Below are 15,961 nucleotides of genomic sequence, written 5' to 3' on the forward strand. Positions count from 1 at the left end.
ATTCAAGCAAGCCAGGCTGAAGACGGCTGTAATGCCAGAAACCGGTCCTCGGAAGCTTGTTTCCGGTCCAGGGAAGGCATGGCTTGGCAGTTCGGGCTGGTCTGTTCCAATGAGGCACAGGGTCAGACTGATTTGCATATAGCCATGTCTGAACTAGGGTGGCAGATTGGGCTAAAGAACGGTGATGGATCAAACCCAGATCTTTTGACTGGGTGTGAGTGTTTGATTGGTTCAGATGCTGCGTCCATCACCACCCCCTTTTGTACTGCAGTTTTGCATTAGGCATATGCCTACTCAGCTGCTTTATGCATTTCCTCTTGTTGCTGGGTACTGGGATTCATTCATATGCGAACCCACAATCATAAACTACTAGATTGACGTGTTACTTTAATTGTAGCCTGTATTGACAAGGAAAATATGCCCTGTGGCTATCAGAGGGTTTCCTTGGAAAAATGTGTATAAACCGAAGGTGTTCCTGGCATGCGTTTCGTATCCCCCTGAGGTTGAGTGTGATTCCCACACAAGCTCCACACTTTTCAACTGTGGCCGCAGCAGTACACGGAAAGACAATAGGAGCATAAACACATTAATACCCCGATTCCGACTTAAAATGTGCTGGAAAAATGCAAGGCTTGGCCTAATTTTTCTCCAGGTTTTCTGAGGTGAAAAACACCTTCTAACCCTCCCAGAGAAAGTTAGGCTCGCTTGGTTTCCTCGCTCATTTGGTCCAGCTAGAGGTAGTATTCATGCCCCCACCACTTTTGAAATTCACCAGCTGCCCCGAGTGAATGTAAACTATTTTTGTCATATATGTGAGTGATGTAAGTACACGCTACAGCCCACAAATGGCAGTTAGCTTACACACCGCAGGAGTATTTTTTGCACCTTTTACAACTCTTCTTATAGGACAGCTAAATACACCAATTGGGTGAAATCAGTTTTAGCAATACTATTTTAGGGTCGAATACATTCACTGTGGCACAGAATAGCAGTGTTGTGGTTCACAGAGTCCTAATACCAACCAAAAACATGAGGTCCAGAAGAAGACAAACAAATCTGATGTGACCTTGCAGAAAAGACCGATTACCATATTGTGTTCTGGTGTGACTAAAGTACTTCTAAAAGAAAAACACTCTGCTGAACATTCACTTATTATGTATGTTGTTTAAATGTTTGACTTTGGAGTCTCCCCCCACCACCCCACACAGGGTCGGAATGGTAAGGTGGACACTCAGGAAATGGCCGATGGGCCGATAGCCGAGCTCCAGCTGTGGGCTGCTTTTTGGGTCAGCCTGGGGGCTGTCTGTGCTGCTAGGATGCCCCCAGCGGCCCAGTGGGTGCCTGAGTGGCCTTTCTAGAGGCAGATCAGGGGCCTGAGCAGAAGTGGTCTCACTTGCACTCATGTGTGGCTCAGCAGAGTGAACTAATCTGTGCATTTGTTTTTAATCTAAGTGAAGTTAATAATTAATAAAACATGCCCCCCCCACCCCCTTTCTTTTAATAAAACTTCGCTGAAGCAGTGTTGTGCGGAAAGGCAATACGCAAATCTGGGCCACATTTTTTTGGGTGTGCCCGGGCCGATTTTTGATCCCAATGCAACCCTGAGGTCCCCCACAATACCTCACTGAAATGTCTTGGACTGCTTCTCCTCGCAACCCCATACATGCCAATAGACCCAATTCAGACCGGAGACTCGCTATTTTAAAGTCAACAATGGTTTTATTTTGGCTGTCTCACCCTGAAATTGCCTCACCTTAAATAGAAGTCATGGGAGAACTTTATTCTCCCTATTTTTTTTATCCCCCACGTTCCTCCTGTAAAATGTTGGCAGAGTGGTGTGCGGTAGAAGTTACTGGACAAAACTTGCAGTGCCTCAGTAGAATGGACACAAGTGGTAAAAGGCCCATCCACCACAGTTGAGACCCAACCCCTGCTTGCCCTGTGCCAATCCCCCCCCCCCCCTCCCCTCCGAACAGGTCAGACACTGCCACTAAAAAGCATCATGCCGTGCATATTACTGAAGCGCCCATCGGCCTGTCTGCTTACGGGCTGTTTTGTGTACACGGCCTGGACTGCAGTGATTCAAAGATGGCAGCCACGTAGTGAGGTATACTGGGTTTAAACAAATCTGCGACACATGTATAACGTGATCTTTTGTTACTGGCCATTTGCTGGAATGCACAATTCCCAGAGCATGCTTTCTTTTTTTTTTATTTCTGAAATTCTTTATTGTATATAAAAAATATATATTTACATGGACAAGGCTTATACATGAGTGGAGTTCTTACCAGGGTCCGTGAGATACCGCTTTCAGTCTCTGTCTCCTTGGCCTGCTGTCGGGATACCCCATGAAAATGGACAATTAATGGACTTTGCATTTTTACTCCTTCGCGAAGAATAGGTGTCAGAGAAATGAAGTATACTTTATCTGGGTGAAATTTGTGTCAGTTTTCCATGCATAATATGCGTAATCTTTTGTGATAATGATGTGTATTACACAGATTACGCTTTGATGTTATCTGCGTGAAAATTGTATAGGAGTTTTTTTTTTTTTTTTTACATAAAACATTTAAGATACCCAACCCCCCAATGCACTGGACTGTCGCGGTGTAAAAATTCTAGTCGAGAAACGTCCTCAGATACAAAAGTCAAGCGACATATGTTTTTAATGTATTGGGCGGGCCTGAAAGTTATTCCCAAAATATGCGGTCAGGCCCAAATATCACACGAGATACTCTCTGAATGTATTGGGCAGTCAACGGCTTAAATGTTCTTCTCTAACGAATCTCCCGAGTGCATAAAATACGCCAGAAGTGAACGTGTAAGGAAGAAGCATACATTGAACCAAACATGCAGAACTCGTTAATCGGGATTTGAACAAGATTGCCGCACATGGTTGACTAAGTGATTTGCCCAGAATCACAGAATGTTGAGCATCCCTGCCGAGACTCCATCCCAGTTCCTCAGCTTCGAAGTCGATCGCTCTAGCCGTTAGGCCACATGCTAGTTCCAAGTTTTCCTCTTGCTTGGCACCAGTACTGACTCGGGAGTGGGGCACCAAGGCTATATAAACAGATGTTTCTTGTATGTTGTTGTTATATATGTCATTTTAATTGTGTCTTTTTAGGAATTTGTAGGTCCTCGCTGCGAATAAACGTATTTATGATAATGATGTTGACATTACGCAGTACAGTTTCACAGAAATTCTTTGAATGCCGACAAATTCATGACACTTGATATACGTCGATTTTATGGTTACCCACTGGGGAGAGTTTCCGTTAAGCTCCATGACAGGCCAGCTATAACTCCTTGGCTGCACTGGTTTCCCGCCCTGCTCGGTGACTCACGCGTAGCAGTCGCTCGCGTGTTTTAGGAAGCACTGGTTGCGGTCGGAAGCATCTCCAAGTTATTTAAGGTTTGTGTGCACCGCATATTTTTGGTCACTTCCTGTTCCAGCACACGAAGAAGAACTCTTACGAGAGAACTAGGATCTGAACAAAGCAGTTATTTTCTAGGACATTCTCTGTGTTTTAAAGATCTGCCTTTTCCCACAACAAAGCTAGCTAACAATGTACACTGATGACGTGTCGAAACTGGATAAACTGCGTCTCTCGTTCCTCATTTCATGCAGTTTTATTAGTTTTTCTATATAAATTAACATATTGCTGATGTAAGGTACGTGGTGCAAGATGGCCGCAAATCAGATGGTTCCATCCCACGCTCGGGGACGTCAGTAACTCCGGGGAGGGTAGGGACGTGGGATTCCCAGTTAATCCCATGGAAATGAGAAATTACCGAGGGCACTGGGAATACTGTTCTCGATTTTACAGCAGTCAAAACGTCTAGGTGAAACTCAAAGGATATGCGCTGTGCCTGCAGATCATGTTATTCCAATAGGGTCAAAACTGCCCACCTTTCTCACACAGTTTCCCGGCTTTAGATAACAACCCAGACCTCACGGCTTCGGAGCAGGCCCGGCTCCAGGAATTTTTAATTGGGTGGGCCAAGGACGCATTTGGGTGGGCCACTGCGGGCTCGATTTGTCGCATATATGTCTTACCTCTTCTCAGTCTTACAAGGCCCAGTAAAACTCACTCTTTTCCAAATCTCTTTTTAATGTTATCACTCACAAAAAGTGTTTTTTCTATGTAATGATCCTTTGATGGGAAGAGGAGGTTTCTGAGGTGGGAGTATCAGGCAAGTGACACTTCTCGGGCTCCCTCTGTGTGAGCCTTCAGGGAGAATCCCTCTTCATTACTTCCTCCACCTGACCACGGACTCTTCAACGCACTCCCTTACAATCTTGATTAGCCACTATTCCTCTCCAGTGCACCGTATCTCACAGATGACCTTGGGCCCCGCCCCATGTCAGGCACCATCTCCCGGTAAAAACATTAGTAAAATCACCTTCATATTTAAAACATTGATAGAGCAATAAATATAATTAGCACGCACTTTAAAGTATGTTCCACAGTGGCCCTTATGGCCCGACTGCTAATTAAATAAACAAAAACAGAAAGGCCATGACAGGGCCGGCTTCAGCGCTGATGCAAAAGTCTTTTTTGGCGCTGCACCAAAAACCTCTTTCTCCATAAATACCTTTACTACCACCTTCCAACAGTGTACCTCATCCATCCATGCCCCCCCCTATTGACCTCTTCCTCGGATTCCCTCACTGCCACACGCCACAAGTGCCCCTCATCTCCCCATAGCCCCTCCCCATTATGACCTCCTCCTCGGATTCCCTCACTGCCACCCTCCCCCAGTGCCCTTCGTCTCTCTGTAGCCCCTCCCCCTCATGACCTCCTCATCAGACTCCCTCAATACCACCATCCACTGGTGCCCCTCATCTCTCCCTAGCTCCCCCTCCACCCAATGACCTCCTCTTCGGATTCCCTCACTGCCACCCTCCACCAGCGCCCCTCATCTCTCTGTAGCCCATCCCCCCCATGACCTCCTCCTTAGACTCCCTCACTACCACCCTCTACCAGTGCCCCTCATCTCTCCCTAGCTTCCCCCTCCACCCCATGACCTCTTCCTCGGATTCCCTCACTGTCATCCTCCAACAGTGCCCCTCATCGCTCCATAGCCCCTCCCACTACCTCCTCCTCGGATTCCCTCACTTGCACCCTCCACCAGCGCCCCTCATGTTTACGTATCCCCTCTCTCATATGCATTTAATTTGTTGTATAACGCTGCTCATATCAATGTAGTGTGTGTCAGTACTTTACACCACGCACACACTTACAGAGACAATGAATCATGCAAGTATGTAAATCAGCAGGGCCGTTTCTACCATTAGGCAGGACTAGGCAGCCACCTAGGGCGGCAAAAGGGGGGATTTTTTTTTAAATTTGAAGGCAGTGTGTGCAAGTGCATCTGCTTGTACATCCATGCTGTGCAGTGCACCCTAGCATAGTGGTGTGTGGAGCGGCCGGTGGTACCAGTGTACACACAGATTCTCACTCTGCTCTCTGCTAGTCGCAACTTTCTCCCAATGTTCTCACATAATCTGCTGCTCACTCCTCTCACTGCTCCCCACACTTTCACACCCTTGCAGCCCTCGCCCCCCCTCCACCTCCACCAGAAGCGCCTGCATCCACTATTCCACTGCGTCCCCCACTTAACACGGCGCCGCCATGGCCTGCCATTCCTGTGACCCACCTGACCCGCCCTGCCTTTCTCTGCCCCGGCAGTCTACGAGGCGACAGGCCTACCTCCCCAGCCCTTCTAGCCACGGAGCTCCTTTCCCCTCGGAGGCTGAGAAGGCAGAGAAAGCACAGCGTTGCAGTGACAGATGGAGCGGGAAGGGGTGCTGAAATGGGCAGCAGAGGCCTAGCTGTTAATTGTGCAGTGGGGGAAGTGGCACCGAGACACAGAAGGGTCCAGATATAGCTCCTTTTTTACTCCACAGGGAAGGTTTTCCTTGCTCACAGTAGGGCCCTTGGCACCCTTATTAAGGCACTAGTAGGCAGGAGGGGTGTGTGTGGGGTCTAAATGAGAGGACTAGGGCAGCAGCAAGTGGGGAATGGTTTGCAGGTGCATGTGGGAGAGGCATAGGGGCTCGAGGCGGTGGCAGACGAGAAAGAGGGTGAGAGAGCGGAGGAGAAAGATGAGAAATCAGGAACTGCTAAAGAGAGGGTGAGTGGAAGAGAGCAGACCACGCAAGAACCAGGGACACATCTGGTGTATTAGGGAAGCAAGGAAGGGCACTGCAACACGAAAGAAGCAGGGTGTGAGCAGGAACCACTGAAGGGAGGGATGGCACGCACAGAAGCAGGGAGAGGAGAAGCTAGGGGGGGATGGCAGACAAGAAAGAAAGGGTGAGCAGGACCTGGTGAATGGAGGGCAGGGCTGCTAAAGGAAGGGACACAAGTATGTATCCAGAAAATTAAAAGACCCCTCACTTGTAACTTACCTCTAATCACACCGAGCTCGCAAAGCCTGCAAATCCAACCCTGCTTAAAAGAGTTCCTTTCAGCTTTTCATCTTCCTTCGGAGGGTCAATCCATTCCCCCTCCCTTCCACTCATCCCTCCACCCCTTCACCTTTCCATACACTAACCTCTTGCCCCATTCAGCCATACTGTTTCCATCCATCTGACATTGCATGTGTGCATCCGTCCTTTCACACATCCGCCCTCTTTCCTGATATTCCCTAACGCTGGTATTTTTACTTGCAGGAAGAAGAGGCCCCCTAACGACCTATTCACTTTTAATTAGTGCTTGCTTGAATCCAATAGCAAAGTGAGCAAGGGACTCACGTCTGAGCATACCCTGCCACACTTATGGCGGCCAAAGCGGTACAAAGGATGGACGGCTTTGGCCGCCATAAGTGTGGCAGGGTATGCTCAGACGTGAGTCCCTTGCTCACTTTGCCACTGGATTCAAGCAAGCCAGGCTGAAGACGGCTGTAATGCCAGAAACCGGTCCTCGGAAGCTTGTTTCCGGTCCAGGGAAGGCATGGCTTGGCAGTTCGGGCTGGTCTGTTCCAATGAGGCACAGGGTCAGACTGATTTGCATATAGCCATGTCTGAACTAGGGTGGCAGATTGGGCTAAAGAACGGTGATGGATCAAACCCAGATCTTTTGACTGGGTGTGAGTGTTTGATTGGTTCAGATGCTGCGTCCATCACCACCCCCTTTTGTACTGCAGTTTTGCATTAGGCATATGCCTACTCAGCTGCTTTATGCATTTCCTCTTGTTGCTGGGTACTGGGATTCATTCATATGCGAACCCACAATCATAAACTACTAGATTAACGTGTTACTTTAATTGTAGCCTGTATTGACAAGGAAAATATGCCCTGTGGCTATCAGAGGGTTTCCTTGGAAAAATGTGTATAAACCGAAGGTGTTCCTGGCATGCGTTTCGTATCCCCCTGAGGTTGAGTGTGATTCCCACACAAGCTCCACACTTTTCAACTGTGGCCGCAGCAGTACACGGAAAGACAATAGGAGCATAAACACATTAATACCCCGATTCCGACTTAAAATGTGCTGGAAAAATGCAAGGCTTGGCCTAATTTTCCTCCAGGTTTTCTGAGGTGAAAAACACCTTCTAACCCTCCCAGAGAAAGTTAGGCTCGCTTGGTTTCCTCGCTCATTTGGTCCAGCTGGAGGTAGTATTCATGCCCCCACCACTTTTGAAATTCACCAGCCGCCCCGAGTGAATGTAAACTATTTTTGTCATATATGTGAGTGATGTAAGTACACGCTACAGCCCACAAATGGCAGTTAGCTTACACACCGCAGGAGTATTTTTTGCACCTTTTACAACTCTTCTTATAGGACAGCTAAATACACCAATTGGGTGAAATCAGTTTTAGCAATACTATTTTAGGGTCGAATACATTCACTGTGGCACAGAATAGCAGTGTTGTGGTTCACAGAGTCCTAATACCAACCAAAAACATGAGGTCCAGAAGAAGACAAACAAATCTGATGTGACCTTGCAGAAAAGACCGATTACCATATTGTGTTCTGGTGTGACTAAAGTACTTCTAAAAGAAAAACACTCTGCTGAACATTCACTTATTATGTATGTTGTTTAAATGTTTGACTTTGGAGTCTCCCCCCACCACCCCACACAGGGTCGGAATGGTAAGGTGGACACTCAGGAAATGGCCGATGGGCCGATAGCCGAGCTCCAGCTGTGGGCTGCTTTTTGGGTCAGCCTGGGGGCTGTCTGTGCTGCTAGGATGCCCCCAGCGGCCCAGTGGGTGCCTGAGTGGCCTTTCTAGAGGCAGATCAGGGGCCTGAGCAGAAGTGGTCTCACTTGCATTCATGTGTGGCTCAGCAGAGTGAACTAATCTGTGCATTTGTTTTTAATCTAAGTGAAGTTAATAATTAATAAAACATGCCCCCCCCCACCCCCTTTCTTTTAATAAAACTTCGCTGAAGCAGTGTTGTGCGGAAAGGCAATACGCAAATCTGGGCCACATTTTTTTGGGTGTGCCCGGGCCGATTTTTGATCCCAATGCAACCCTGAGGTCCCCCACAATACCTCACTGAAATGTCTTGGACTGCTTCTCCTCGCAACCCCATACATGCCAATAGACCCAATTCAGACCGGAGACTCGCTATTTTAAAGTCAACAATGGTTTTATTTTGGCTGTCTCACCCTGAAATTGCCTCACCTTAAATAGAAGTCATGGGAGAACTTTATTCTCCCTATTTTTTTTTATCCCCCACGTTCCTCCTGTAAAATGTTGGCAGAGTGGTGTGCGGTAGAAGTTACTGGACAAAACTTGCAGTGCCTCAGTAGAATGGACACAAGTGGTAAAAGGCCCATCCACCACAGTTGAGACCCAACCCCTGCTTGCCCTGTGCCAATACCCCCCCCCCCCCCCGAACAGGTCAGACACTGCCACTAAAAAGCATCATGCCGTGCATATTACTGAAGCGCCCATCGGCCTGTCTGCTTACGGGCTGTTTTGTGTACACGGCCTAGACTGCAGTGATTCAAAGATGGCAGCCACGTAGTGAGGTATACTGGGTTTAAACAAATCTGCGACACATGTATAACGTGATCTTTTGTTACTGGCCATTTGCTGGTATGCACAATTCCCAGAGCATGCTTTCTTTTTCTTACCAGGGTCCGTGAGGTACCGCTTTCACCGCTATATGTATCAACAAACCATTTTGCATTTCCTAAATAGCGAATTTTAAGGAATCGCTATTTAGGAAATGCAAAACGGTATGTATGTACAAAATCGCTTTCCAATAGCGATTCCTTAGCATTCCTAATTTGAGATTAGCAAATTGTCATTCGCAAATTACCCCTTCATTTCCATGGGCCAGGAGGCCCATAGGAATGAAAGTGCAATTTGCAATTAGCAATTTGCTGATCGCAAATTAGGGATTTTTCCAAGGGTGCAGGGGTGTCTCAAGAACACCCTGCTGCACCCCTGAAAAAGACATTTGGGGGCATATGGCGAACATACATGCCCTAAGGGCATGTATGGGCGTCATATGGCACCTTTAGTTTTTTTCAAAAAAGCTTTTTGATAAGAATTCGCAAATTACCACCAACTAGAAGTTGGTGGTAATTTGCTAATCCTTAATGGCATTTTTTCCATAATATTTGTTTGATACATTGCATTTAAGGAATCGCAAAATTTGCAATTCCTTAAGTGCAATCGCAAAATAAGGATTAGCAAATTTTGCTAATCCTTATTTTGCATCAAACTTGTTTGATACATTCCATTTGTCTATTTAGCATTCGCAAAGGCCGAAATTCGCAGAATTTCGGCCTTTGCGAATGCTAAATAGCTTGATACATATAGCGGTCAGTCTCTGTCTCCTTGGCCTGCTGTCGGGATACCCCATGAAAATGGACAATTAATGGACTTTGCATTTTTACTCCTTCGAGAAGAATAGGTGTCAGAGAAATGAAGTATACTTTATCTGGGTGAAATTTGTGTCAGTTTTCCATGCATAATATGCGTAATCTTTTGTGATAATGATGTGTATTACACAGATTACGCTTTGATGTTATCTGCGTGAAAATTGTATAGGAGTTTTTTTTTTTACATAAAACATTTAAGATACCCAACCCCCCAATGCACTGGACTGTGGCGGTGTAAAAATTCTAGTCGAGAAACGTCCTCAGATACAAAAGTCAAGCGACATATGTTTTTAATGTATTGGGCGGGCCTGAAAGTTATTCCCAAAATATGCGGTCAGGCCCAAATATCACACGAGATACTCTCTGAATGTATTGGGCAGTTGACGGCTTAAATGCTCTTCTCTAACGAATCTCCCGAGTCCATAAAATACGCCAGAAGTGAACGTGTACGGAAGAAGCATACATTTAACCAAACATGCAGAACTCGTTAAACGGGAGTTGAACAAGATTGCCGGACATGATTGACTAAGTGATTTGCCCAGAATCACAGAATGTTGAGCATCCCTGCCGAGACTCCAACCCAGTTCCTCAGCTTCGAAGTCGATCGCTCTAGCCGTTAGGCCACATGCTAGTTCCAAGTTTTCCTCTTGCTTGGCACCAGTACTGACTCGGGAGTGGGGCACCAATGCTATATAAACAGATGTTTCTTTTATGTTGTTGTTATATATGTCATGTTGATTGTGTATTTTTAGGAATGTGTAGGTCCTCGCTGCGAATAAACGTATTTATGATAATGATGTTGACATTACCAGTACAGTTTGACAGAAATTCTTTGAATGCCGACAAATTCATGACACTTGATGTACGTCGATTTTATGGTTACCCACTGGGGAGAGTTTCCGTTAAGCTCCATGACAGGCCAGCTATAACTCCTTGGCTGCACTGGTTTCCCGCCCTGCTCGGTGACTCACGCGTAGCAGTCGCTCGCGTGTTTTAGGAAGCACTGGTTGTGGTCGGATGCAAGTTTTTTAAGGTTTGTGCACCGCATATTTTTGGTCACTTCCTGTTCCAGCACATGAAGGAGAACTATCACGAGAGAACTAGGATCTGAACAATGCAGTTTATTTTCTAGGACATTCTCTGTGTTTTAAAGATCTGCCTTTTCCCACGTCAAAGCTAGCTAACAATGTACACCGATGACGTGTCGAAACTGGATAAACTGCGTCTCTCGTTCCTCATTTCATGCAGTTTTATTAGTTTTTCTATATAAATTAACACATTGCTGATGTGAGGTACGTGGTACAAGATGGCCGCAAATCAGATGGTTCCATCCCACGCTCGGGGACGTCAGTAACTCCGGGGAGGGTAGGGACGTGGGATTCCCAGTTAATCCCATGGAAATGAGAAATTACCGAGGGCACTGGGAATACTGTTCTCGATTCCCCATGTTTTACAGCAGTCAAAACGTCTAGGTGAAACTCAAAGGATATTCGCTGTGCCTGCAGATCATGTTATTCCAATAGGGTCAAACCGGCTCACCTTTCTCACACAGTTTACCGGTCTTAGATAACAACCCAGACCTCACGGCTTCATAGTCCCATCAGGTCAACAACAACCCCCGCCCCAACATACCCAACATCCCGCAAATAACACACAGACACCAGTGTTAGATTGGGAAAAGTTGCTGCAGGTTTATTACATACAACATTATGTAATCACGGTGGGTTATTTTACGGGCGATCCAAGGGCAGGCCGCATTCTCGCCACCTGCCCGCCTGATGAGCCAATGGGCACGGTGGCGAACCACCCATCTGCTGCGCCATTATGGTAATAACTCTACTCACGCCCCTTGCGCGGCGTATCTAGGCAAACCCCCGGTTGCACAGGCACACAACCACCCGAAGGACTACTGGTGCGCCGACACGGGTTCCCGGACCTCCCATGAGGTTCCAGGTTAGGCTCTGGCACCCCTATGTGCCCGCTGAAGTACAGTGCTGCACCTCTCTGCTTCTGGATCGCCCTGTAATTCCGCCACAGCCTGGGCGGCGGCCCCCGCTGCCACCCGGGCCCCCCACCACTCGCTCCTATATTACCTGCAACCTTTGCTCTGAAGTGCCTCTTTCAAGTCCAGGAGGAACAAGTCCAAGCCAACCGGTGTGAGGTGGACCCCATCCGCCTCAAAATAACCCGTGATCTTGTCCTGAATCATTTCATGCCTAATGAAACCCACACCCCTCTGTTGGGTGAATCTTCTCATGGCGCTATTGATTCTTCTCCTAGACCTATCTAATGCGTCACCAGACTTGGCGCCCGCCAAACCCTGCGCGGTACCATTTCTGACCACCAGACTTCGCACTCTCCCACTAAACTGCAGATTACCCCTAGGTCCGTTTTCATCTTCTGCAATAGTGCAGACCTCCCTAGATTTGTGAGGTCATTACCCCCTACGTGTATGACCAAGTGTTGCGGCGGAGGCCCTACTGCAGATAGCGCTTCCTTTACTCTATGCAACAGGCTGTTCCAATGCATGCCAGGGAAACCCAACCAAACACACTCCGTGTCCGTGAAGCCCTGCGTCCAGTTCCTGATTGCTGCCCACCGACACTACCTGGATATGGTAGAATGCCCCAAGACCCACACTCTTGACCCTGTCAAAAGAAAAGACACAAATCATTCCTTTATTTTTATTGAATTTAAAGGATGTTCACACGATTGATTACTTGACAATAATGACTTATGTTAGCACAACACACTAATACACTGCACACCAAATATACACTGAATTGACCAAGGATGAGGCACAGTAAGGCACTCATGAGCGGATGTACCGCTTGTAGCACTGTGACTCCCAGCGCCCCACTTTCTGAACACTTGCCGGCTGCATGCCTGCTTTGAAGGCCGCAGTCGCTGCCCCTATTCTGAAAGAGTGGCTGGAAAACTTCTTCCCCTGTCCTAACAGTCCAGCTCTGCCGAGGCATGCTAACATGATTTTGTCCATTTGATACTTAGTGAGTGGGCTTAGATCTGCATGTATCAGGAGGTAACCCTGTTCCACTGGACGCTGGGCGAGATAGGCCCGAAGGACAGACACTGGACAATATCTATGGTCCCCGAGAGGGGCCAGCACAATAACAGCGCCCTTACCAGCTTGGTCAGTCTTAGACCGCCTGAGTGTGATGGACAGACCCTTGTCTATGCTAACGTCTGCCACCCCTAGGGCGTCCCCAGAGTTGTCGGTCCTGGAGCGCGCCACTAACTCGCTGCTCCGGAAGGCTCCAAAGAAGGCTAGGCAGAAGGCCGCCGCAAACAGGGACGCTTCGAACTGCGAGTCTGCTACTGCCTGCAGAACATCTATCATGGATTGTAACGTGGGGAAGTCAATGGGTGCCCTATTGTCGGAAACCCTCAGTTCGTCCCTAGCCCAGTCCTTCAGCGCTGCCCTTATCACAAAAGACTTAGCAGGATCCCTAGCCCCACTCAATCTAGCATCATGGCTGATAGCTGCCAAGTGGCCGCAGACCCAGGAATGCGATTTTCCCTGCTTCTTAGCCCAAACAACAAAGGCTTGCACTCTGTCCTCCAGAGTCAATGCTTCCAGGCCCATCTCCTCAAAAGCTTTGTGGAAATGTGGCAGATGACTCCCATAGCGCTTTCTCGTACCTGGGGCCAAAGACCTCTCCCCCAAAGCTCTTAACTCCTGCTCCACTCCAAGATGCGCCAAAGTGCTGGTGGGAAGGGGGTCATCTCTGCTCTCGCCTGCGGGCACGCCACCCGGAAACGGTCCCACTGGAAACGAGAAAGAGTGTCAGCTGCTACATTCTTGACCCCCGCAATGTGCCTAGCCCTGAATTCGATGTTGCAGCGCAGGCTCCTACTGGCTAGCTCCCTCAGCAGGCAAAGGACCAAAGGGCAGCTGGCTGTTTGCCCGTTGATGGCCTGGACGACCGCCATGTTGTCTGACCAAAAAAGGACCTTCCTATCCAACAGGGGGCCAGGCCAGTGGTGTAGGGCTATGACAATGGGGAAGAGTTCAAGGACTGTGATGTTGGAAGTAATGCCGCGCTTGCGCCAGGCGTTGGGCCACTCCTGCACGCACCAGAGTTCGCCCAGGATTGCACCAAATCCCTCCCTTCCTGAGGCGTCCGTAAACATACTGATTTCAGGGCTGTCGACCTCCAAATGACCGTCCCATTGAAATCAGACAAGAATTCTGCCCACATTACCAAGTCTTTCTTCAAGCCAGCGGACAACTTCACAAAATGATGACGCTTTAACACCTTGGCTGTGGCCCTGGCTAATCTACTCGCAAACACTCGACCCACAGGGATGACCCTAGCCGCGATATTGAGCTTGCCCAGTAGGCTCTGGGTGACCCCCAGAGGCGCTTTGTCCTTTCCTAGCAGAACCTGGATGTCCCGTTTCAAGTCCTGCACCTTCTCAGCAGGGAGTCTCGACACGCCCTTAACCGTGTCTAACTCGATGCCCAGGAAAGTGAGAACCTGTGCCGGGCCCTCAGTCTTGCCAGCTGCCAACGGCACTCCCAGGTGTCTAGCCAGGTCTGTGAAGCATTGCAATCCCTCACTGCATTCCTGCTTACCCTCCCTTCCAATGAATAGGAAATCATCTAGGTAGTGGGACACTGCTGTGATGCCATATTTCACGGAGAGTGCCCATTGCAGGAAGGAACTGAAAGCCTCGAAGAAGGCGCACAAGATCGCGCAGCCCATGGGCATGCATTTGTCGAAGAAGAACTCCCCTCTCCACTTGAAGCCCAAGAGGGGCTGGCTCTCGGGGTGTACTGGCAAAAGTCTGAAAGCTGCCTCTATGTTTGCCTTCGCCAGCCATGCCCCTTTCCCTGCTCTCCTAACCAGATCAATAGCCATGTCTAACAAACAGTACGAAACAGAGCAAGCACCCTCAGCTAACCAAGCATTCACAGAATTGCCCTCGGGGAAGGAGAGGTTATGAATCAGTCTAATGGACCCTGGCTCCTTTTTGGGCACTACTCCCAGCGGGGATACCACAAAGTCGGGTAGGGGAGGGGTTTTGAACGGACCAGCTACTCTCCCCAAGGCCAGTTCCTTACGTATCTTCTCCCCTACCACTTCCGGCAGGTCCCTAACTGACTTCAAGTTCTCTGCATCCCTGCTGACCATAGGACCCAGGTAGGGTATTTTGAAGCCCTAGACCAAGCCTTCTGACAGGATGGCCCTGTCCTTCTCATTGGGATAGCACCTCAGTAGGGGCAAAAGGTTGTTTATGATAATGGGGGACGGACCTTTGGAATGGAAGGGAACTTCAACAACTGGGGCCGCAGCATGCAAGGCGGTGGCCTGGGCGGGAAGGAGCGAAGGAGGTAGGGGAGGCGAGGAAGGACGGGAAAGGAGTGTCCAGGCAATGGAAGGGATGTTACTTGTCTTTACTGGCGGGGCCTGCTGCAGAATCGCGCTTGTCGCATGCCGAAGCGGGGTGGGAACCACTGCATTTGCTGCAATCTGTGCGAATCTGCAGGCCTTACCCCACGTGCAGTTTCCTCCGTTGAACAACCTGCAGGTCGCTGAGAAACCCTTCTTGTTTGCCTGTCTGTGAAAACTTCCTCCACCCCGCCCCCCCCCCCCGAAAGGACTGCCTGAATTGCCCTTTTTTCTCTGAATTTTGGCCCTTGCTTGCCTCCACCTTCTTCTCCTGCGAGCTACCCTTGCCCCCAGCATCTGTCCTACCTTTTTGCCCATGTGCTGCATCCAGAGCCTCACTTCCATTTGGTCCCAGTCTAACTCAGGACAAACAGCCATTTTCTTCCTGAACTCAGTCATATCTGTACCAACCCATACCTGCGGCCGATTCTGCCTCCTCAGTTATGACACTCGCATATTGGAAAAGGCCCTGGGCCTGCTCGGGGAAACGTTCAGTAATGACTGCCGCTAAAATAGGAAAGGCCTGTCTCCAGTTCTTGATCGATTTTTCCGGCCATGCCTGAAAGCGAACTTTCTTGTCCTCCTCCTTGCCCCCCATTTTCCTAATGTCCACCCCCTCCGCCCCCAGCATGAGGAGCGAAAAAATGTCAATGAACTTCCTACGCCAGATGCCTTCCTTGGCAGCCAGCGGCACCTGC

The sequence above is a fragment of the Lissotriton helveticus genome, chromosome 4_1 (genome assembly GCF_964261635.1).
Source record: "Lissotriton helveticus chromosome 4_1, aLisHel1.1, whole genome shotgun sequence".
In the NCBI taxonomy this organism is placed as follows: domain Eukaryota; kingdom Metazoa; phylum Chordata; class Amphibia; order Caudata; family Salamandridae; genus Lissotriton; species Lissotriton helveticus.